We start from the raw sequence: 23,176 nt of genomic DNA, 5'->3' as shown, positions 1-23,176 counted from the left end.
AAATGACGTACACCCATTTGAATGAGGACAAAAGTGACGACAAGCCCATAACTAGGCAACTCTGTTTGCAAACTTCCCCCAGTTCCACACCAGTTATTCCCACATGAGATGACATTTTCACTGGGAATTTATTTTCCCCATGCACATGAACGCACCATAGGTTTCCTTTATGTCTAGTAGCCTATGCTGATTGCTGTGTGCATGGGATTGACGTATGTGCAGGGTAGAAATTTGACTGAAATTGCATTAAATCAGGTTGTTTTAACTAATATTATGCTGCAAGATGGGGTTTTGTCCACTACATTTAAGTTCCCTGTTATAGACTAACTTGCCATATTAAAAATTCCCAGTTTATTCCCATTAATTCCCGTTTATTCCCGTTAATCTCTGTATATTCCCATTAATTCCCATGGAAAGTTTCCAACTTTGAAAATTCCCGGAATTTTGCAACCCTAGGTGGGAGTGAAGGCTAAGAGGCTAGTTGCCTGAGGCCAAATCCACTGTGCCCATGGAAATCTGATGACGTGATTCCCATGTAAAACTCATCCACCTGTAGGCCTACTCCACGGCTGTAGACACTCGTCGTTTCGGCAAAGAGGGAACAAAATAGAACAGATTTGAACATTCAAAAATTAAACTTTATAACCATTGAACATTGTTTATGTTGCAGTGTATGTTGCATGTGATGTCTTGAGCTACTGGGACCATGAATTTCCCCTAGGGCAGGGGTCCCCAACCTTTTATGTACCATGGACCGGTTTGATTCCCATTTTCTTTTCACGGACCGGTGGGGGGGCATTCGGGGGTTCCTATGGCAAGCCGATTGAGCATTTATTCAGATATCTTGATATCAGGCATAATTGTCTAGTTAACTAGTGGACAAAAACGGTCAGCTTGTTTCTCTTTTTAGGTGTAACTAGTTAACTAGTGAACAAAATATACATGCCACTAGTTAACTAGTAAGGCCCACAACACCCTCACTAGTAAACTAGTGGGTATTTTTGCCTTTACATGTTAACCATTGTAGTGACCATTTTGGCATCTCACTAGTTAACTAGTGGGGCTGAAATGGCCTTCACTAGTTAACTAGTGGGCATTTTGGGGCACACTAGTAAACTAGTGACACTTTTTGCACCTCACTAGTTAACTAGTCAAATGGAAATTGCCATCACTAGTTCACTAGTGGGTGTTTTGGTGCACACTAGTAAACTAGTGACACTTTTTAGACCTCACTAGTTAACTAGTGGGCATTTGTGTCTTCACTAGTTAACTAGTGAGCAGTTCTGCATTCACTAGTTTACATGTAAGTGTCACACTGAAGCCACTAGTTTACTAGCTAGAGTTCCTTTGGCCAGCATGTTAACTTGTGTACCACATGCAAATGTTGTGGGTGGGATTTCGTGAAATTCTGCACTGTGATTGGTTGTCATGTTCTATTTGGACATAGGGAGCCAATAGAAAGCCTCAATTTCCAGAATTCTCCGCCTCCTAATTTGAATTCTGCGCCACTAGTTGACTAGTGTGAATTTTGTGTTGAACTAGTTTACTAGTATACATTTATGACCTCACTAGTTAACTAGTTTGGACAAAGGATGCATCAACTAGTTAACTAGTGAGCCTACTGCCATCACCTAGCTAGCTAGTAAGCCATTTATGGTTCACTAGTTAACTAGTGACATTGACCTACTGCAACTAGTTAACTAGTGAGGTGTTTTGCCTTCACTAGTAAACATGTGCACATTTTTGGCTGTCACTAGTTAACTAGTGAGACCCAAAAGCCTTCAACTAGCTGACTGTTATGCATTTTGGCCTTTACTAGTTAACTAGTAGACATTTCTGGCTCTCACTAGTTAACTAGTGAAGCTAAAATGTGTTCACTAGTTAACTAGTGAGCCTTTTGGCTCCCACTAGTTAACTAGTTTTCATTTAAAAACCCGCCAGAGAGGTTTCCTCATAGCCTACACACTCTCCAATGACCACCGTCATTTGCAATTTCGATCAACTGCTCTTCCTCCTGCGCTGACAAGTTAGGACTATTCGGGATATTGACAAATGGGACCCACTCATTGGTTTGCTGTGGATCTTTGGAGGATGGGAAGTAACGCTCAAACTCATCTGAAAGCGCAACAAGCTGATCGCGCACCAGCTGCGAGAGAAAGGGCCCTGCCTCAGTCTCTCCCAAAACCCCCACTACTGTTTGGAACATATCAAATACACCCCGATCCACTCGTCGTACCCACAAATCAAGCTTGGCTTTAAATGCAGCGACTTTATCTGCCAGTTTAAAGACAGTCGTCATTCTCCCCTGACAGGTTGAGGTCATTAAGCAACCCGAATATGTCACACAGGTAAGCGAGTTTTGACACCCAGCCCTCATCACTAAAATATGCAGCTAACGGTTTCTGTAAGAAATCTCTGCAGCGGCTCTCGCAACTCAAACACTCTGGCCAGTGACCTGCAACCAACCAACTTGGATAGCGTACCATGGTGACCCATTCACCCTCTCTAACAACTGTGCCTCAATATCCTCTGACATATCATCAATTCGCCTATGGACAGTGCTTGCAGAAAGCGGTACCTGAGCTATTTTTTTAGCTGCAGCCTCCCCAAGGAGTTCATTGCACATGCCTTTACCAGCAGGCAGAATGAACTCTTCCCCAATAGTAAAGGGCTTCTTAGATTTAGCAATCCGACTAGCCACTATGAGGCTTTTAGCGCAGCCACGTTCACCGATGTGGTTGCTTTACGCACTAGTTTTTAGTTTTTGATGATTTCATTGCTTCGTTTGACAACTTATCGCCAAATACCACACATAAAGGACTTGGTGCATGCGAGTCACCGGTCTCTGCGAAACCATATTTTAAATATGACTCATATTTCGTATTGAATGACCCCTTCTTTTTCTTTGAGGTATCTGGCTCACCATCGTCAGTGGGTATTATTGCGAATATGACATTATTGCGAATTAAATTGAGTTTATTTAGTTTACATGCATTTTTTAAACTCTTGTCGTAGGCTACGGCCCGGTTAGGAATGTCCCGGGCCGCGGCCCGGTGGTTGGGGACCGCTGCCCTAGGGGATCAATAAAGTATCTATCTATCTATCTATCTATCTATCTATCTATCTATCTATCTATCTAAGACTGTGGCAAAAATGTATAAATGTCTGAATAATGGTAGAGCCTATTTTATACGGTCTATGGGTAGAGCACTGTGTACTTCTCCTCACAGCACCTTTGAAGCATTCCATTTATAGCATGCATTTGTGTATTTTAACTGATAGGAAGGAGCATAACACTATAATACAGTAACATGAAAATATTATCTGCACTAATATGTATTGTGTTATTATGAAAAATAGCTGAATACTATCTGTTTCCAGCTCTCTTTGCGTGGTTGTCAGAGAGACTACGAGGCCTAGGTGGCTAGATTGAAGGGCAAACTAATTAGTGGGGTGGCAGAAAAGTGCAGAACTGCCTGAATGAAAACAGCAATTAAAGACATGTATGATAGATAAATAGAAAGCAACCAGGATACGTTTACATTTACATTTAAGTCCATGTAATGTCACAAAGTGTGTGTGTGTGTGTGTGTGTGTGTGTGTGTGTGTGTGTGTGTGTGTGTGTGTGTGTGTGTGTGTGTGTGTGTGTGTTCGTGTGTGTTCTTGTGAGCGCATGTGTATTGGTTTCTTTAATCTCTTGCTGTATCTCCTGTTCAGTGTAAATTAATCTGACAGGCATGGGAAATCTCCCAATTTAATGTAAATGGCTTTTCTACATCCCTGTTAAAGTGTAAGATAAAGAACATAGAGAGAGAGAGAGAGGGTGAGAGAGAGGGAGAGAGATTTTCAGATTAAAATAAGTAGCAAGAAAGATAGAGAGACATTCAAATGCAAAGGAATAGAGTGATAGAGACAAAGAAAGACAAAAATGAGAGAGGGATGTAAAGATGAAAAGAGAAAGGAAAAGAGCATTACAGGTTCTAGACGCAGATGCTCATTTTCTGCTCTATAGATTATGCCATGTTGCATCAAGTGCTGCATAATCATGGCGGCCAATGGCAGAACTGATTACATTGATGAGCCAAATGAGAAAACAAAAAAAGACAGCCGTGTGATTCCTAAACCCCCCAACAACACACCGGCTCGATCTCCGTCCCGACACCATGACAGACGGAGTGGACAAAACGCTCCACTGTGTCCCCCATTACAGCACTCTGAACATAATCAAAAGCAACACCAGTGACAGGGAGAAAGAAAGGGAGAGAGAGAGAAAGAGAGAAACACAACTCTCCTCATTTAAAAACAGAGGGGCGATAAATGATGAGTCCAACTAAAGGGAAGGATGGCGATGGGTCCCCCAGGAGCATGGGTCCCACCGCTAAGCTCCTCAAGGCTTCGGCTGATGCCTCTGTCTCCCCAAAGTCCGCTCGCTGGGTGCATGTGTCATTTGTACTCGAAATGGAGTCGGCCGCATGACAGCTGCCTGGATACATGAGTCCCGATGCACTCATGTGGATTAATGCACTCGCTGGAAGCGCTGTAACGGGCGGGTGGGTGGGTGGGGGGGGGGGGGGGGGGTTACAGTATACTGGTCAACAATGAGAAGTGGAGGAGATGGATGCCCTGAGGAGTCATAACCATGGTTGGAGGAAATGAAGATATCTGTTGGGTGGTACATTTGGTGACTTGATCTCCCAGAATTGTTTTTTTAAAAAGGGGGGAGGAGGTGGGAAAAGGGCCCAACTCAAATAACCAGTCAAAAGGTCAAAGATCAAAAGGTCAAATGTACAGGTCTGACAGATGAACTCTGGACAATTTTAGAGCCATGTGTACAACTGGACCATACAATTGATAGATGCATTATTGACAACCGTGTTGAATTCCCTTTTACAAATACTCAGGCACTGAGGTATAATTTCTAATGAATGACTTGACGTGTCCTGAAAAAAAAAAAAACTAGGAAACATTTTATACTGAATAAATTGGAGACATGTTCACGAGAGTGACTTGGAGACATGGTCTATCTAGCATTCCAGCTCAGCTCACTAAAATACATCTTCGCTAGTTGTGTCTATGTGTGTGTGTGTGTGTGTGTGTGTGTGTGTGTGTGTGTGTGTGTGTGTGTGTGTCTGTGTCTGTGTGTGTGTGTTTACCCCCCTGAGTATGGCGCAGCGTCTGCTAGCCGTCACCATACACTATAGGCTCTACAGGTAACGTGTCCCTGTCACCTACGTAAATGAAATCCAATTGAAATCAAAAACCGTTCATCGCAATTGAGTGACTGGGGATTTTAATGTCTGTTAGCTATCTCGCCATCTGCCCCCCCCCCCCCCCTCTCTCTCTCTCTCTCTGTTTCTATTGATCACTGGCCTCCTCTTACTGTCTCTATTTTTTTTCTCTTCAGAGTGCTTAAAAGTAAAGATGAAAACCAAGAGCCTGCAACAGCGAGCTTGGTCCCAGAAGATTCCGGAGCCCAATGCGCTGTGGGTGATTTTTCCTCGTTAAAAGCCGAGCATGATGGTCCATGTGGCACCACAATGCTGTCCAAAGCTGCCATTGTCTCTGGGGTGCGGGGGGAATGAGGAAAAAATGGGAAAGACCGATAGGCTGCCATCATTAGGGCTTGAGTTGACTTACACAGACAGATGGTGGTGCTCACATATAGTACGTATACACACACACACACACACACACACACACACACACACACACACACACACATGCACACACACACACACACACACACACACACACACACACACACACACACACACATGCACACACACACACACACACACACACACACACACACATGCACACACACACACACACACACACACACACACACACACACACACACACACACACACACACACATGCACGTGTCTGCACGCACACACACACACACACACACACACACACACACACACACACACACACACACACATACACACACACACACACATGCATGTGTCTGCACGCACACACACACACACACACACACACACACACACACATACACACACACACACACACACATGCACGTGTCTGCACGCACACACACACACACACACACACACACACACACACACACACACACACACACACACACACACACACAGGGGCATGGATACACACATTTGAACAAATACAATCTCACACATGCTTTTTTATCCCAACATACACGTGGATTCACATACACATACAAATGTGCTCGTCTATCTCTGTGTGTCTTCCAGAAACAAACAACTTGTATCCACATTTCATGGCACACACACATTCAGTCTGCTGTCGCGTCCGTCGTATTGCACACACACATACAGTAAACAGGAAACAGAAAAGAAGGAGAGAGGAAGGAAGGAGGGATGTGCCATTTCTCTCTCGTCAACATTTGTCCACGTGTTAAGAGAGTGAAGGTCCCTCTCCATCCACAGAGGAGCTGTTTGTCCAGACAGACATGACGGCCTGAAGGCAGCCGGATGGCAGCCGACCATGGCCCAGATCTGGCCCAGAATCGCTAGAACTCGCTGAATCAGTGCCAGTCAGGGTTGTCCAAACAAAAGCCTGTCTTAAATGGATTTGTGGCAGGTAGGCAGGTAGTTCGTCCGTACAGTGCAAAGGGAAAGACATCAAGACATTCATCTGTACTGTAGCAGGATCAGAGAGAGAGAGAGAGGTCTAAGGCACAAGCTGAGCTGATATCAAGCACAAAGAGATTGTGATGTTATCTTAAGGTTCTTGTGTGCGCATCTGAGGGGAGGCAATGTGTCTCAACTACCGATAGCTCGGTGTACAGTATGAGGTGCAAGGATGCTTTGTTCCCAATATATGCGAGAGAACCAGTTGGTTTCAGGAGGGGACTATAAAGTGAATGTCAGTACCAGTATAATTTAATGATCATGCACTGCCTGTCTTGGAGTTTAGAGATGTGAATAATGTCAGCACAAGACAGTAAATTCCTCAGCATTAGGCAGGGATCACACTGGCCAGCGGCAAGCGGCAGTGGCAAGAGTAACACAGCGCACAGACCATAATAAGTTCTATCTCATTCCTATGGTAACACAGACGGTTTGCCTTAACTGACAATTGAATACGCTCGAGTTGCGCTTTGAAAGTTGAACCAAGTTCAACGCTCAGCTTCTTCAACGCTATAGCGTTACGCCAGCGCTGCCACCGTTCCGCTGCCGAACCACAGAGAACAATAGGAAACCTGCCGCTTGCCGCTGGCCAATGTGATCCCCGCTTTAAAGACAACTTTTCTAACGGCTCCCACACACAGTTGCGTTCCGTCAACGCATGCCAGTGGGTGTTCCCGATGGTACTGTAGCTATGCAAATGACTTGAAGTATAACCATAATTTGATTGGCTGGTGCCTTCTGTTGTTGTCCGTCAGTGCAGAAGTTGAACTTTTTTCGACGCGAGCGACGGGAGCAACGCGACGCAACGGACCCACAATTCAGTTCGGCAACGGATTACGTAAGCCCATGTAAAGTGGATGGAAGGCGTCTCCAGCACTGCACTGCACGCAATTGTGTGTGGGAGCCGTAAAGGAATATACTCTACAGTGTGACTATCGAGATTCACTGACATCCATAATGTCTGAGTCTGATCCATACAAATGTTTTTCATTAAAGAGCAAAAAGAGTTAATAAATGATTACAGGGATAAATGTTACAAATGTTATAAATGTACAAAGCTTTAGTTCTCCCTAGCATAACTGTCTGGCATACCTGAGGTTTTCAGACAATGTGGTGTCTGAACCTTATTCAGAAATGCAATATGTGTCACATTTTGAAGAATCCATCCTTAAGCCTTCTATGGTTTATATGCAAAAACATAGGACAGTAAATTTAGCAAATGGGCAATTCCATGCAAAGGTCATCCTTACCATGGAAAAAAAAAGTTGGGCATACGCAAATAGAACTGTTGTTAAAATCTTCATTTAGGTCTATATTTTATTGTTTGTAACTGATCTGATTGAATTTGATGGAGAATGAAACTCTTTTCACATCATAAATATGGTGTGCAACCATACCAAAAACAAAATTTCACATGGTAATATTATACATATTTAAAAAGTGGATAAATGGACCCAAGGTTCAAACAAATTGTGTAATTTGACAAATTCCACATTGACAAGGGAATGGTAGAGCAATGTCTATGCTCAGCTTGCCTTTAAGAGCGCAACACCTTACATTTGTTTTTTGTTTTTGGCTTGTTTTTAAGTCAGCAAGTTCCATGGCCATGTCACATCCATAACATTTTATAGGAAAAGTTTGTGCTACACACACAGTGTTGATGCGACAATGTCCATAGTGTCTGTGCAAAGCTGATTTATATCAATGTAAAGTGTGATGACCAAATTGTGCCCCTTTCTTACTTTTAAAACCTTTAATGGTGCGTTATGGATGTGGCGTTATGGATGTTACATTATGTAAATTTACAAGACAGGAGACTTTTTTTATTTTTATTTATTATTATACCTCAAAGCCGATAAAATGTCTGTTCTGGTGGCATGTCAGTTTCAATGCATTTCACCTTAGTGTTTACAATTGAAATTTCAAAGATTATTAGGTTGATCAAAACCACAGGGAGGCCTCGCCTAAGCATTAGCAAAACAAACATAATATTAAAATACCTCCAGTGATTAGCCTAGCCATAGCTATTTTCAAGTGGCCTAATAAAAATCTGAAAATCTGAGCGATTATCTTCCCGTAACTGTCATACTGTTGTTATACAGTAAATGGATTATCGTGTTAGCTGGTGAAGATGGCTGACTTTGCAGCTGGAGTTAACATAGCAACCTCCTTCTGTTGCAGATCTGTTCAGCCTGCCGTTCATGTCTGCTTAACACAGTTTCATTTTAAATGACGCGATGTGCCAGCATTTGAAGTGTCAGGTCCTCTGTAGCTAATACCCACAGAGTAACATGAGTAACGGCAGCAATAAACTAGATGTACTGCATAGCGTTACAAAATATGACCACCTCTCAGTCCTGCATATTCTCTTCGTGTATATGTGAGTTTGCTTTTGTTTATAAGAGTGTGTCTGTGTGTCTGTGTGTCTGTGTGTGTGCATGTGCGTATGCGTGCCTGTGTTTGTGTGTTTATGTGTGTGTGTGTGTGTGTGTGCATGTGTTTGCATGCGCACATGCGTATGCGTGCCTGTGTGTGTGTGTTTATGTGTCTGCATTCATGTGGGTGTGTGTGTGTGTTTGTGTGTGCTTGCCTGTCTGTATGTGTTTATGTGTGTGTGTGCTTGCCTGTCTGTATGTGTGCGACTGTGCGTGCGTGCGTGCGTGCGTGTGTGTGTGTGTGTGTGTGTGTGTGTGTGCATGTGTGTGCATGTGCATGTGTGCACGTGTGCATGCATGTACTTTATGTGTGCAAATCACAAATGAGTGGGTATGGGTTAGGTTAATGCGGGCTCTTGAGACTAACATACCATAAATATTTTGTCATCTTGGGTGCAACGGTTCAGGTAGAGCTAGTTATTTAGGGGAGTGGCCACCAAGTATCATGTTCCCTGGTGTTTCAGTAACCCGGGAATCACTGACCAAAATTGATGACGGTAAAAGAAAAAAAAAAATCCTTTTTTATATTTTAAATGACTTGTTGTCCTGATTCTTCCTGTGGATCTTAGTGGGCACTGAGGAAGCAATACTTTCATTGCTAGTTTTTCATGATTACTATTTCAATTGTTTCATATCAAAATTTACTACTTAATTATGTGTTTTATGTAGTTTGTCGAGGACTGGTTCAGACATGTCACATCCATGAAACGTGAAACCGTCACATCCATAACGCCAGTTTTTCCTACATAATGCATTACAAAAATGACGCATAGTTTCAAAAACACACTTTTTGTGTTCATTCAAGTCTCCTTCATGCTACATATATCATAGTTTCGGCAGTTTCCTTCAAAATTCACAGAGTTTGTAGAAAACCCATAATCTCTCACAAAAGTGTGTCCATTTCATGTCACATCCATAACACTGATAAAATGGCTTGTATTCTTAGGATGAAATTGATTATATGCAATTTGAGGATTTCTCAGTATCTCAGAGGACAGAGGTTACATTAAAATGTATGCAAATTAATTCACTGATACTAATTTTGCCCCCACTTTAAGGCATTTTGTTTACCAATATGAGTCCAATTGTCACATCCATAACGCTGGAACTGCCCAAATACAAAACTTCCCCTTAGAATTATGAGGTTCTATCTACGTTCTGAGTAGTTCTGAGATATTGAGCTTCAAAGTCTTAGTTAAACTGATAACCGGAACAAACCTTTTTAGATATAATGTCCAAAAATGCATACAACTATAACACCTCACCTCACCTTCTTAAGGTGTCACAGAATAAGAATATGTCAATAACTCAATTTTGACAAAAAATGTCAGATACCCGTAATTCTAAGGGGACGATAAGGAAATTAAATACAAATACACATTACTCCCATTTCTCATTATAAAATAATCCTCCATAGAAAGCCACAGAGGTTATATAGCTCTTAACAGTGGAGTTCCATAATTTTATGGGAAACAATGCAAACCATTCCATGAAGAGAAGCCATCTAGTGTCAGCAATTCAGGACCGGTTTTCATAATTCACACTTCTAGGTACTTTCAGATGCAGGTCTTCCATGAGCTCTTCCTCCATCACTCACCCCAGAGGTGCTTGACAGGGTCATAGCTTATCTCTCCCAAACTACCCCAACACTTCCTCCACACACAGAAGACAACTCAAGCTTCATTGAGCATCATTTCAGTTCTTTGCAGTTCCTCTCTACCTGTCACACACACTCACAAAGACTCTCTCTCTCTCTCTCTCTCTTTCTCACACACACACACACACACACACACACACACACACACACACACACACACACAGACACACAGACACACACACACACAAACAGACACACACACACACACTCTCTCTCTCTCTCTCAGTGTTGATAAGCAGCTAATGACTCCTTTTAATGATTTATCTTGATAATGGCTGCTGACAGGCCCTGTCAGCGACTGCCATTGAGTCTCGGAGCCATGATGTATGACCAGAACATCTCCCCTACTACGGACAAGATGAAAGAAAAAACAGAACCCGACCGACAGAAGCAGCCTCTGGGCCAGAACTGGGGCCTTGTATGGAGCCGGGCTGTCGGATCCGAACACGATTAGGGCCAGAACTCGACCGGATCCGTTCCAGGAGTCGTCGGCTATCAGCGGGACTTTGCTGAACATCAGTCTTATTCTGGTGCCATTGACACAACATAGGCAGTCCGCCCAGGCCTGTCAGTGCTTATCTAGAAAGTGATAAAAAAAATCCATTAAGTAAGGGCTCAATGTTTTATTTTTTATTTTAGTTTTATCACAAGTTGTTTTGTGTGTGTTATTGTAGGCAAATCAAATTAGGATTCAGCTTTTCATGTTCCACTAAATGACTGCAGCAAAGTGTACAAGCAGAATTGTACACATAGACTAATTTGTGCGTTGTGGTGGGTGAACCCTCACACAAAGTGCACCCCATTGTTACAAAGACAATATACAGCATAAAAAATGGATCTTAAATACATTCACCACCTCTCTGCCCAAAATAATACCCCACGTGCCCGCGAGTGGGATGCCGCCATTGTCTGTGTTATCGCCAAGCAAGAGGAAGCTGGTGGAGATGATAATTGAATTTGACAAAGTGAGCCGCGAGTTGGAGCGGCACGGGGTGCAACTGGAGGAGGAGACAAATGAGCGAGGGAAAGAGAGAGGGAGGGGGGGTGTGGCAGGGAGTGTGGTAGTAGTGAGCCAAAGAAGCTGTGGTGCGGTGGCTGTTGTTGCTGGGGATACAGTATGCGTGTGTATGTGTGTGTGTGTCTGTGTGTGTGTGTGTGTGTGTGTGTGTGTGTGTGTGTGTGTGTGTGTGTGTGTGTGTTGGGGGTGGATTTGAGGTCTGCTCCAGGGCCAGGACTGCTTTTTTGCCTTGCCTGGCTGGCTAGCTATCTGGTTAGCTGTCTGCCTGGTTGCCTCAGGGCCCGGTTCCTCTCTGCAGAGGGACGTTGCCAGCAGAGGATATCATTATCTCCGAGGAGCAGCGGAGCTGTCAACACCCGCTGCCACGGCGACGGCAAAGAAGCTGTCACCAGCATCTCAGCGCCATGGAAACACAACAGACAGCAGCAGGGATAACAAGGGGTGAGAGAGACACACGATGGGATGTGAGGTGGAGGGGAAGGGGGGGTAGAGAGGAAGAGAAAGAAGGAGAGAGAAGGGGATAGAAATAGAAAAGGAGAGGGGTAGAGAGGAGGAGCATATAGAAACAGAGAAGGGACGAGAAGGTGAGAGAGCATAAGAGAGATGATGGAGAGAAAGAGAGAGAGGGAAAGAGAGCGAGTACTGAGAATGAGAGAGAATACATGAACTGAGCAACCGAGTGAGTGGGAGAGTACAAGTCCACACACACACTCCTGAGCAGTGCTGTGCCTACTGACGCTGTGGGCTGCCAGGCAGGTAGTTGGCAGGTCGCTGGCCATCGCTGGCACAGGGGGCAGGAACATGCGTTGGCACTCCTCGCACCTCGGGCAGAGCGCTGCCCCTGTATGCTGGCTCATGACAACAGTGACCATGGGAACATCCACAGTGGGTGTTTTTCCATGCGGAACACTTCCTGCTCTTGAGCGCAGCAACACACCACAGTGCTTAGAGTTCAACCTGGCAGTACACCTGCAGTACACCTGCACTGAGCTGGGCTTGTGGTTTTCCATTCCAAGGTGTTCCAAAATGCAATACTACTCTAAAAGCAAATTGATTTATTTAGACACTTTTATATTGAAGTACATAGATTTCCGGAAAAGTAAGAATTGTATGATACCCACGTTGAGTTAAACAGTAACTTTTACATCTCAACTTATCTCATATAGGCTCTAATAACTTTACTTTAAATCAGGCAGGGTTTAGATTATTCATATGTAATGGGATGATAAATGTAGTTGAGCTAGTAAACAATGGCTGCAGTATTGTGCAGTATGTGTAGTATTTCTGTGCAGTATTGCACCAGATTTAAGCACAGCTAATGCCTTCTTCATCTGTGTCTTTTCTTCTGAGGGCTGATTCCACTCTTACATTTTGACCTTGAAAAGGGCTGGAACATGGGGAGACAGCTTGGGGGAAGAGCTAGACTGGCTGTTTTGGCATCAGACAGGGAGAGAAAGTAGAGAGTGTCTGAGGATAGAAAGAAAGAGAAACAGGAAAAAAGGCTTTGAGAATGAGAGAGAGAGAGAGAGAGAGAGAGAGAGCAGGGGAGAGAAGCACAGATGAAGTGAGAGGGATAAAGGGAGAGAGATGTAACAAGGCATAGAGAAAAAGAGAGAGAAAGTATGATAGAGGAAATAGAGAGAGACATAGACAGAGGAGAGAGAGAGCGAGAGAAAGTATGTGAGAGAGGGATGAAGGAACATAGAGAGTGTGAAGGAGAGAGATAGAGAGAGGGTAAGAGAGAGAAGGACGAGAAAGGCTGAGAGACATAGAATGAGAGAGAGGGGGGATAGAGGAAGATAGAGCGAGTGAAGGAAAACGGGAGAAAGGAAAGGTGGAGAGACAGAATGAGAGAGGGATAGAGGAAGATAGAGAGAGCGAAGGAGAGGAGGGGGGTTAAGGAGGAGAGAATTAGGGATTAGCAGTGGATGATGGGCCAGTGATTTCTCCTGGTCTCCAGGCGAGGGGAGGCTTTCAGTGCTCTCACGCTCGCCCGCCTCCTTCAGCACTAATAGGACCCTGTGGTCGACTCCGGGCGTCTCATTTTGTGACACGGTCTGCCGCACTTAGAACCAAACCTGCCGCTGGATATCCCACCGCGAGGGTGTTCGAACTCTCATCCAGACCGCCTGGCCAGCGACCTGTGTGTGTGTGTGTGTGTGTGTGTTTGTGTACAGTATGTGTGTGTGTGTGTGTGTGTGTGTGTGTGTGTGTGTGTGTGTGTGTGTGTGTTTGTGTGTGTGTGTGTGTGTGTGTGTGTGTGTTTGTGTGTGTTTGTGTGTGTTTATGTGTGTGTATGTGTGTGTGCATATTCAAAAGTACATGACATGATGTCTTCTCTTCTCTATTCTAGACCACTGACTAGACACCATGCGCTAACAGATGGCTACTTGAAAGGCTGTGTGTTAAGATAGCGCCTGCGTGGGCATAGAGTGAAAGCACACCATAGTGAAGTCAAGTGCTTTTAACAGCTTCTAAACCCAGATAACAGTTCACACAATACAATCCGATTAATTTTGCTTTATTTGCATGAACAGTTAAAGGTGGCATGTGTAATGTCCGCCAAAAAATCAATTCATACTCCACATTCCATAAAAGATGGGGGCAGTATACCTCCAGAAAGTGAGTTGGTCTACCCTAGAGTAACAACCGAGAAACGTGTATTGCAGTTTGGCTGGTGGTTATGTTGGCCGCATACTGCCTCCCATGGCCGAAACTGGTATTATGACACCTGTCGGGCTGTGGCTAGTAATTTAGCATGCTAATTCAGGTTGATATCTCTACAGCACTATACCTTGTCATTTTTTTAATGACATCATCACCCTTATTTCTTCTCATTCTTTTGATGCATCTAGCTCATTTTTTGGATATTTTTACCTCAATTCTTACACATGGCACCTTTAAAGCCAAAGACACACAATAGAAAATTACGAAAAACAATGAATCCAAAACATGGGGTAAAATACACATACAGTACATACTACGAGCACACACACACACACACACACACACACACACACACACACACACACACACACACACACACACACACACAGACACACACTAATCTGGCCCTGGTCAGGCATAGACTTGTGTAGGCTCCACTGCCCTCTCAGACTAAACTATGGCTGTTTTCTCCAGCCAAGCCTCCTCCCTCATTAACACACAAACTGTTCTTGGCCACCACCAATAGCACTGCCAGGCCATTTTTCAATTTTGTGCGATAACAAGCAGCAATTACAGAGCAATGGACCTGTCACAGCACGGCCATGAGATTATATAGCATCATTAAGTGGTAATATGGGGGATGCAGAGCATGTATATGAAGTAAGTGCTGAATGTAAGCGGGAGGGTGGGTGGGTGGTTGGGTTGGGCGTGAGTGGGGGGTTACAGGAAAGAGCTTTTTAATTTGCCATCCCGTGGCATTCGCTGTGCCTTTTGTGTCCCCATCTTTTCATTTACAGCCAGAAGAATGCCCTGTAGTCTTATTTCCATATGAAAGAACCCCATTCTCTTATGTCATTTAATTTTCTATTCATCCATTCATCATCTCTCTCTCTCTCTCTTCCTCTTCCTCTCTTTTATTCTTTCTCTCTCATTTGCTCTTTCCTTCTCTCTGTTTGGCAGTCTGTTTGCTTTCACTCATACGTTCTCCCCTCTCTCTCTCTCTCTCTCTCTCTCTCTCTCTCTCTCTCTCTCTCTCTCTCCATCCATCTCTTTCTCTCTCTCTCTGTTTGTAGAAGAGTATTGGTCTATCTTCTGTCATTTCTCTTTTTTCTCTCTTTCTTTCTCTCACTCTTTTGATCTGTGTCCTTTCATCCTTGTGACCATTACACCCATGGATGTACAATGTGATTTGATTCAGATGAGAATAAAGTGTGGAACTAAATAATAGGCTACAGTACAGCACAACAATAACACTGCGTAAGACCCATGGCAGTCAGAGGCTTTAAAATGCAATACTATATAATAAAACTTTAGCGGAACAACAAAAAAAAAATACTTTGCAGCAGTAGTTATGTGTTTCACTCCTCTACTCTCTATCTCTATTCCTCTCTCTCTGTGTTTGGGGGAGTTTCACCCTCTACACTCTTTTTTTATCCCTCTCAGCCGTGGCCTACTGGTTAGCGCTTAGGACCTGTAACTGGAGGGTTACCAGTTCGAACCCCAACCAGTAGGAATGGCTGAAGTGCCCTTGAGCAAGGCACCTAACCCCTCACTGCACTACTCTTTTGATTTAGATATACTTATACTATATACTTTTTCTGTTTTGCAGGAGTATAGGCGAAGACCAGCTAAGTCTTTTGCTTGCGTTTGGGCTCTGGGCACCTGGCAGTGGCTTTGAAGCTTGAGCGGCCAGAAGCTAATAGGGATGAGGTCTGAGAGACCACCCCAGCTTTAGTGTTATTTTACAGCCCAGACAACAACCATATAAATACATTAACAATGGGAGCAAAAGGCTTTCACAGCAAAGACGTCTAAGAGTGGGAGAGGGAGAAAGAGAGAGAGAGAGAGACAGAAAGAGAGAGAGAGAGAGAGAGAGAGAGAGAGAGAGAGAGAGAGAGATGGAGTTCGCCATTTGGAACTCAATGTGCTGTGAAAACCCAAATTGCAGAAAGAATGTGGAAAGCTCTAAAACACTCATTCCAAAGCCATATCTGCAGTTTTTATTAGTGCCCACGCACCATGTAGATAATTGTTCGCCGTGATCATCTAACAGGCAATTAATTTCACTGCGTATTTCACAGCATGCACTCCTTACTGTCCCCAGAATGCTGGAGCAATAATTATGGCAAATTAAACAACCGAACTCCATGTCGGAAAAGCTCAGTGACTATGGATTCCTTGGGTCCTTTGCTTGGGGAATAATGAGGTGCACTCTTACACACTGGCCAGCTCTGCATGCTACGGTAGCGCTAATGCACCGACCTGCTCAATAACACAAAAGATGACACATGGGTCCCTATACAGGGGCACGCAGAGTGAATGAGAGGCATTTAGTTAGTTAAGGGAGCTGGGTGGTATTTGCATATTCTCAAATTAAGACCTTATCGTTAGGCCCTGATACTTTCACACTATTATTAGCCAATATTGCAAGGAATTATAGCATGGAAGTCATATCAAGGGTTGAAGAAGTTGTAGGTGTTGAGTTACAAGGGCTGAAACATTAAAGTAAATATTTTGAAATATTCACAATTCTGGGGACATCTCACCACAGGGGTCCCCCAGGGCTCAGTGCTGGGCCCCCTCCTCTTTGCTATCTACACCACCTCCTTGGGACAGATTATCCGTTCGCACGGCTTCTCATACCACTGCTATGCAGACGACACACAGCTCTATCTGTCCTTTCCACCTGACGACCCCCTGGTTTCAGCACGGATCTCAGATTGCCTTTCAGACATAGCTACATGGATGAAGGCACACCACCTCCAGCTGAACCTCTCAAAGACTGAACTGCTGGTCATCCCAGCTAAACCTACCATACACCACGACATCAACATCAAATTTGACTCCCTGTCTGTTTCACCGACCAGGACTGCAAGAAATCTAGGAGTTGTTCTCGACAACCAACTAAACTTCTCAGATCATGTTGCCTCAGTCGCCCGGTCATGCCGTTTCGCACTCTACAACATACGGAAAATCAGGACTTACTTGACTCAAGATGCTACCCAACTTCTGGTTCAGGCAATAGTCATCTCACGACTCGACTACTGCAATGCCCTCCTGACAAGTCTCCCAGCCTGCGCAGTGAAACCACTTCAGATGATCCAGAATGCGGCGGCGCGCCTGGTCTACAACCAACCCAAAAGGGCACATGTTACCCCGCTGCTCATCCAGCTACACTGGCTTCCTATGGCGGCCCGCATCAAATTCAAGTCTCTAACGCTTGCCTACAAAGTAGTCTCCGGTTCTGCTCCCACCTACTTGAATGCCCTCATACAGACTTACACTACCTCCAGACCGCTGCGCTCCTCTGACGAACGTCGTCTAGCTCTACCACCGGTACGCTCAAGCCAATCCAAACTTTTCTCATCTGTTGTTCCTCGTTGGTGGAACACACTGCCAGTTCCTACAAGGGCAGGGACATCCTTTTCCACTTTCAAAAAACTCCTGAAGACCCAGCTCTTTAGAGAACATCTACTCTCATAGCAACACTTACAACAAGTCTTACTGATCCTAGCACTCACCAGCCGTTAAACTGACAAGTAACTGTTAAAATACAGCACTCACCGACGCACTTATTCTTACTGTACTCTAATGTGTTTTTTTTTTTTAAACTGTCCTAAAATTGTGAGAATTGTTCTAAAACTTACTGTTTACCATGTTGTTAGTCGCTTTGGTTAAAAAAGCGTCAGCCAAATGTAATGTAATGTAATGTAATGTAAAATAAGTCATGTATCCTTTAATTATTTGCTTTATAGTCTTTATTTGACAGGGCAGGAAGAAGTGGACAGGATTAGCTCCATTCTTACCTCAACTTTTGAGTTCAGCTTGGAGTGAGATTTGTTACTGGTTACTACACACATACATAGGCAACCTTTGAGCATTCTGTACTTTTGTATCTTTGAAAGTGTTCTGTATATATCATGAGTCTTGGTATGGCAACAGGAACAGTCATGACTGCCATCCAGCAGGCGTTACAAGAGCAATCTGATCCAATTCAGAGACAGCTTCTACCTAGCCATCATTAACACTACACAACATTTTAAAATGAAAAAGTATACACATGTTCTGTAAGTGGCTTTGGACCAAAGCCTCTGCTAAATACAATAACCACAACCATAACCATATTCCATGATGGAACAACATCCCCAGACACCTCTTATTGTTGCTTTACCTTCTGCACTGTTTATGTGGCCACTCAATTATATCTTACAAAACTTATTGCACGTAAGACTTAGAATTACTATTCTATTCAATATTTCTTTTTGTCTTATTCTGTGAAGTTGAGCTGGCTCTGAGCCTAAGAATTTCACTGCGGATATTAATTTGACATATTTATCAAGTATGTGACCATAAACCTGAAACTTGAAACCTGCACACTGTTTCATAGGGCGTACAAACCCATTATACTACCAAATTAAATTAGCCAATGAGATGTGTTGAAAAGACTCAAACTCAGAGGCGCAGGAGCAGAGCTCCCAGAGCTCCCCCACAAACTAATCCCTGATCATATGTATTTGTACGGCATTAATTAGGACATGTGCTCTCTGACTCATTCTTTCCTCTCTTCAATCTCTTCAGGATAAACTGTCTGCCGTGCTGTTTTTTAATGATCACAATCTAAATAACAAGTCCATTAGTTGGTATTATTTGATAAAAGCCCATGTTGGGTAGATAATCCATTATTTATTAATATTATTATTTATTAACTCACCTTCGCTTTCTTTTTGCATTTGCACTCTTGAAACGAATGTGTTGAAAACAACACAACTTGCATTGTTTTTAACACATCTCTGTGTCCAGATAGCGACAACACAGTTTGTGTTTTTTACTTTTTTTATTTGTTACACAATATGTGTTGAAAATAACACAACTCGTGTTGAAAACAATACAACACATCTATGTGTCCAGATAGATCCAGATCCATATAGACTGTTACTGAAACTCTGGCAAACCTCAAAGGAAAACGGCATGGTTCAAGATGGAGAGTCGGTTTGGGCATATTAATTTGCAAAAGCATTTGTGGTAACACTTTATGGTAAGGGTACATGAATAATCATGAATTCATGCATGAATAAAATCATGATTTATGCATTCATTCCTTTATATCTTATAAATGATCAGGAATTGACATGAGTTCAAAGTCTCTCACTCATTCATGACCTCATGCATGAACAACACATCAACTAAAGCATTAGGTACGGTGTCTGTCATTTGTGACCTCATACATGAACAACACATCAACTAAAGCATTAAGTATGATTTATGATTTATTAAGAATGATCATGATGTTTCTTTTTCTGCCAAAAATCTGGTCATCACTACTCTAATTCTGATTTGAACACAACTTCTGCAGTTCTCTAAACACATGCCATTGTTCACACTTTAGTTGAGGGGCCACAAACATGATGAACTCATGAGTAATTAACCTTAAATTCATTTAATCTTGATGATCATGCTTAAGAATTAGTTAATTCATGCATAAATTCATGATAATTCATGTACCCTTACCGTAAAGTGTTACTGCATTTGCATTGGGTAGATGTTGGTCAATTTTAAGGAGGCCAAGGAATTCACATGGTGTATGAAGGAACATAGTTAATGAATCCCTCATCAAGGTTTCAGTACCTCTTAACCTAGAGGTGGTCACGCAATTTGTAGCTCTATCAACTTTGTTGGGGTAATCACAATATATTTGTACATTTACAATACATTTTATACTGTTTTCTTCTTTAGGGAAATATATCTCTGTCTGTCTCTCTCAAAAAAATTCATACAAATTCCTTGAAGGTTCACCGTGAGCAGCTGTCAAAACCGGTAAGACAAACCTCTGAGGCACTGTCTCATTTTGCACTGGCTGCAATCCACCATCCTCAATAAATAAACCATTTTGAGTATAATTAAATAAAAAGTGGAGTGAAGGCTCATGGGATATTCACATTTCAAAGACCCACATACAAGTTCCGTCATAGTGCTGCACCGAAGTGCTGTTTTAATTTAGTTTGAACACCAGCTAGTGATTAACTGAACCGGAATGTTTGAATTATAAGTGTAAAGTCTCTGAACAAGGCAGCTATAAATTGAGGGGGGGGGGGTCAACAACAAAAAATAATTCCAAGAAATGTATAATTTACCACCAGTCACCCTTAATCAACATACCCACTGTTTTAAAGCTACATAAATAAATTAATAAAACATCTCAATTTGCGTTTCCAAGAAACTCCTGCCCATGTGGGTCAATTATTTCAAAGAAGCCCTGTTATGTCTGCTAATGTTTTATATCACCCAATGCCTGTTATTTTCAAGCTCTTTAATATAGGACGTTTCAGTGGGTTTAAATGGTTTTGCAAAAGCATTCAAGGACAAAATGTCATTAAAAACAGAATTGTTAGCACTGTACTTGTTTTTTACTTCCCATGAAGCATTCAGATAGCTATGGCAGACCTTACCAGGACTGTGCAATTCATGTATTTGAATCCTTTTTTACATGCAGTCTAATTTACCAATGTACTGCTCTCGTCTGGAATGTCTGGAATAGTCCATCACTGACCCGCTCCATTCCTAGTTAATTCCCCTCCACTTCAACTATCTCCACTCAGGCCGACTGGCCCTGAGGCAGACGGACGTCCAGTGTGTGAGCTGACAAAAGTAGAATTTTCCGGGCCATTTCAGACCTTGCTCCTCATATCCTGGTGAAAGTGTTGAAAAAACATTTATACTGCAGCTACTCGGGATGCATGCAAAGCATCAAATCAACTCTTCCTGAGTTCATTCCTGAAATAATAGGTTGTTTATCTGATCTCTGCTATCCCTTTTCTATTTCCACCCCATCGTTTCGCATACATAAACCTGGTGGAGCACCAGCATGTGTGATCTTATTACTGTCTAATGAACATAATTACTTTTTAATGACTCTGTTATAGGCTTGTAATTATTATCCTTCAGTCAAATGCTCTGCCAACAGATCCTATACCCAGACACTGGTGCCATAGTGTAGGTGGGGGGCATGTTTCCTGATGTGCAAAGACCACATTGTTTATTAGACACAACATGCCTGAGCTCTTCTGTTGTCCCAGCCAACTTCACCTGCTTACTCACTAAAAAATATTTTCTACTCAACTTAGGCTACAGGCTTAGGCAAAATGAAATCAATCACCACTTTTTCCATCATTCCAACATTCCATTTTCAACATTCATGAATATCCCTCCCAGTAAAATAGACATTTACATTAAAGTTTTCATAACTTTCAATTCAAAAACTACTTACTAAAACCTTAGATCATACATGTTGTCTATGTCCTTTTTGCTAGTAAATATTACAAGATATGCATAATTATCACATTCTGTTTTTATTTTACGAAACGTCCCAACTTTTTCTGATTTGGGATTGTTTATTGGTGCCTTTAAAGGGGTAAAGGTTTGTGAGTGAAGCTGACATTGAATATCATGCACATGCACACACACACACACACACATACAAACACACACACACACACACACACACACACACACACAGGCTCATACATCCTGCCTCCCACTCTCATTCTCTCTCTCTTCTTCTGTGTGCCTGGGCGAAGGTGGCCTGTGATGATGGGTACTGACAGACAAGTGTGAATGCATTAGGAACGACGCTCCCATCAGGACCGCTTCTTCTAATTAAAACCTCTGCACCCTGTAGCTTCTCATCACGGGCTCCATGACTACGGACGATAGAGAGAGAGAGAGAGAGAGAGAGAGAGAGAGAGAGAGAGAGAGAAAGAAAGAAAGAGAGAGAAAAAGAAAGAGAGAGATTGGCCTCCCCCGCCGAGTGCCCACTCAACTGTGAGTGACCCGGCTGCCCTGCGGATAGAAACACACTCCATTCATTCATGAATAAAGATGTCGCACTGTCAAGTCTGCTCACTGCTATCAATTACTGTTACCGCCTGAGAATCAGGAGGGAGATGGATCCCGCACAGAGAGAGAGAGAGAAAGAGGGATGGAGATATAGAGATATAGGAAGAGAGAAAGAGAGGACGTCGTGGCCTGTGTGCTGGCTTTTTTTAAAGAGGAACTGCCAGACAGGCGGTGAGCAAGTCAGGCATGTCTTCTGTAATGAATAAATTGTTGTACTCAAACGCTTCTATCACTTAAAAAAGTGATTTGCTGACTCATCTCAACCCAGTCCAATTATCTGGTTGCTGTGAACTAAGTTGTGTGGGTGTAGTGTTAAGTTTATTACAAATGTATTGGCTAAAGCCTTATTGGGAGCTTCACTCAACCTGATGACTTGATTGTGTTACAGTTTTTTTTTACATATTTACATATTTGTCTAAATATCTTGCCCACTTTTACAAACCTGTTCACATTGTGTGCTTTACAAACATGCAACTGAGCAAATCAACTCATCTTTGGTGCAAAATGCAGTACAGTCACCAAAACTCCTCATACTTCACCCAAAAGTGACATATGCTGCCATATACTGTATAGCAGGCAGCTACAGTAGTGCAACATTCTGGGTGCATGATTTTAAAGATGCCACAATCATAAGTGCCATACTGCATTTATGATTTTATGATCAGATTGTTAAGATGCACGTAATGCAACTGAAATTCTCCACTGAGAACTTCATCTTCACCTTCTTAGCACCACATAAGTCATCACTTGCAAATGTGTTCACACCTTTTCATTGGTTTCACACATTGTTTCCACATTTTTTCAAACAATAAAGACTTTTTTAACTGTATTACACAAACTGTGTTGAACAAATGGAAAAACAGCTATT

Source organism: Alosa sapidissima, chromosome 23 (assembly GCF_018492685.1).
Source record: "Alosa sapidissima isolate fAloSap1 chromosome 23, fAloSap1.pri, whole genome shotgun sequence".
Taxonomy (NCBI): domain Eukaryota; kingdom Metazoa; phylum Chordata; class Actinopteri; order Clupeiformes; family Clupeidae; genus Alosa; species Alosa sapidissima.
This window is presented reverse-complemented; position numbering follows the sequence as displayed.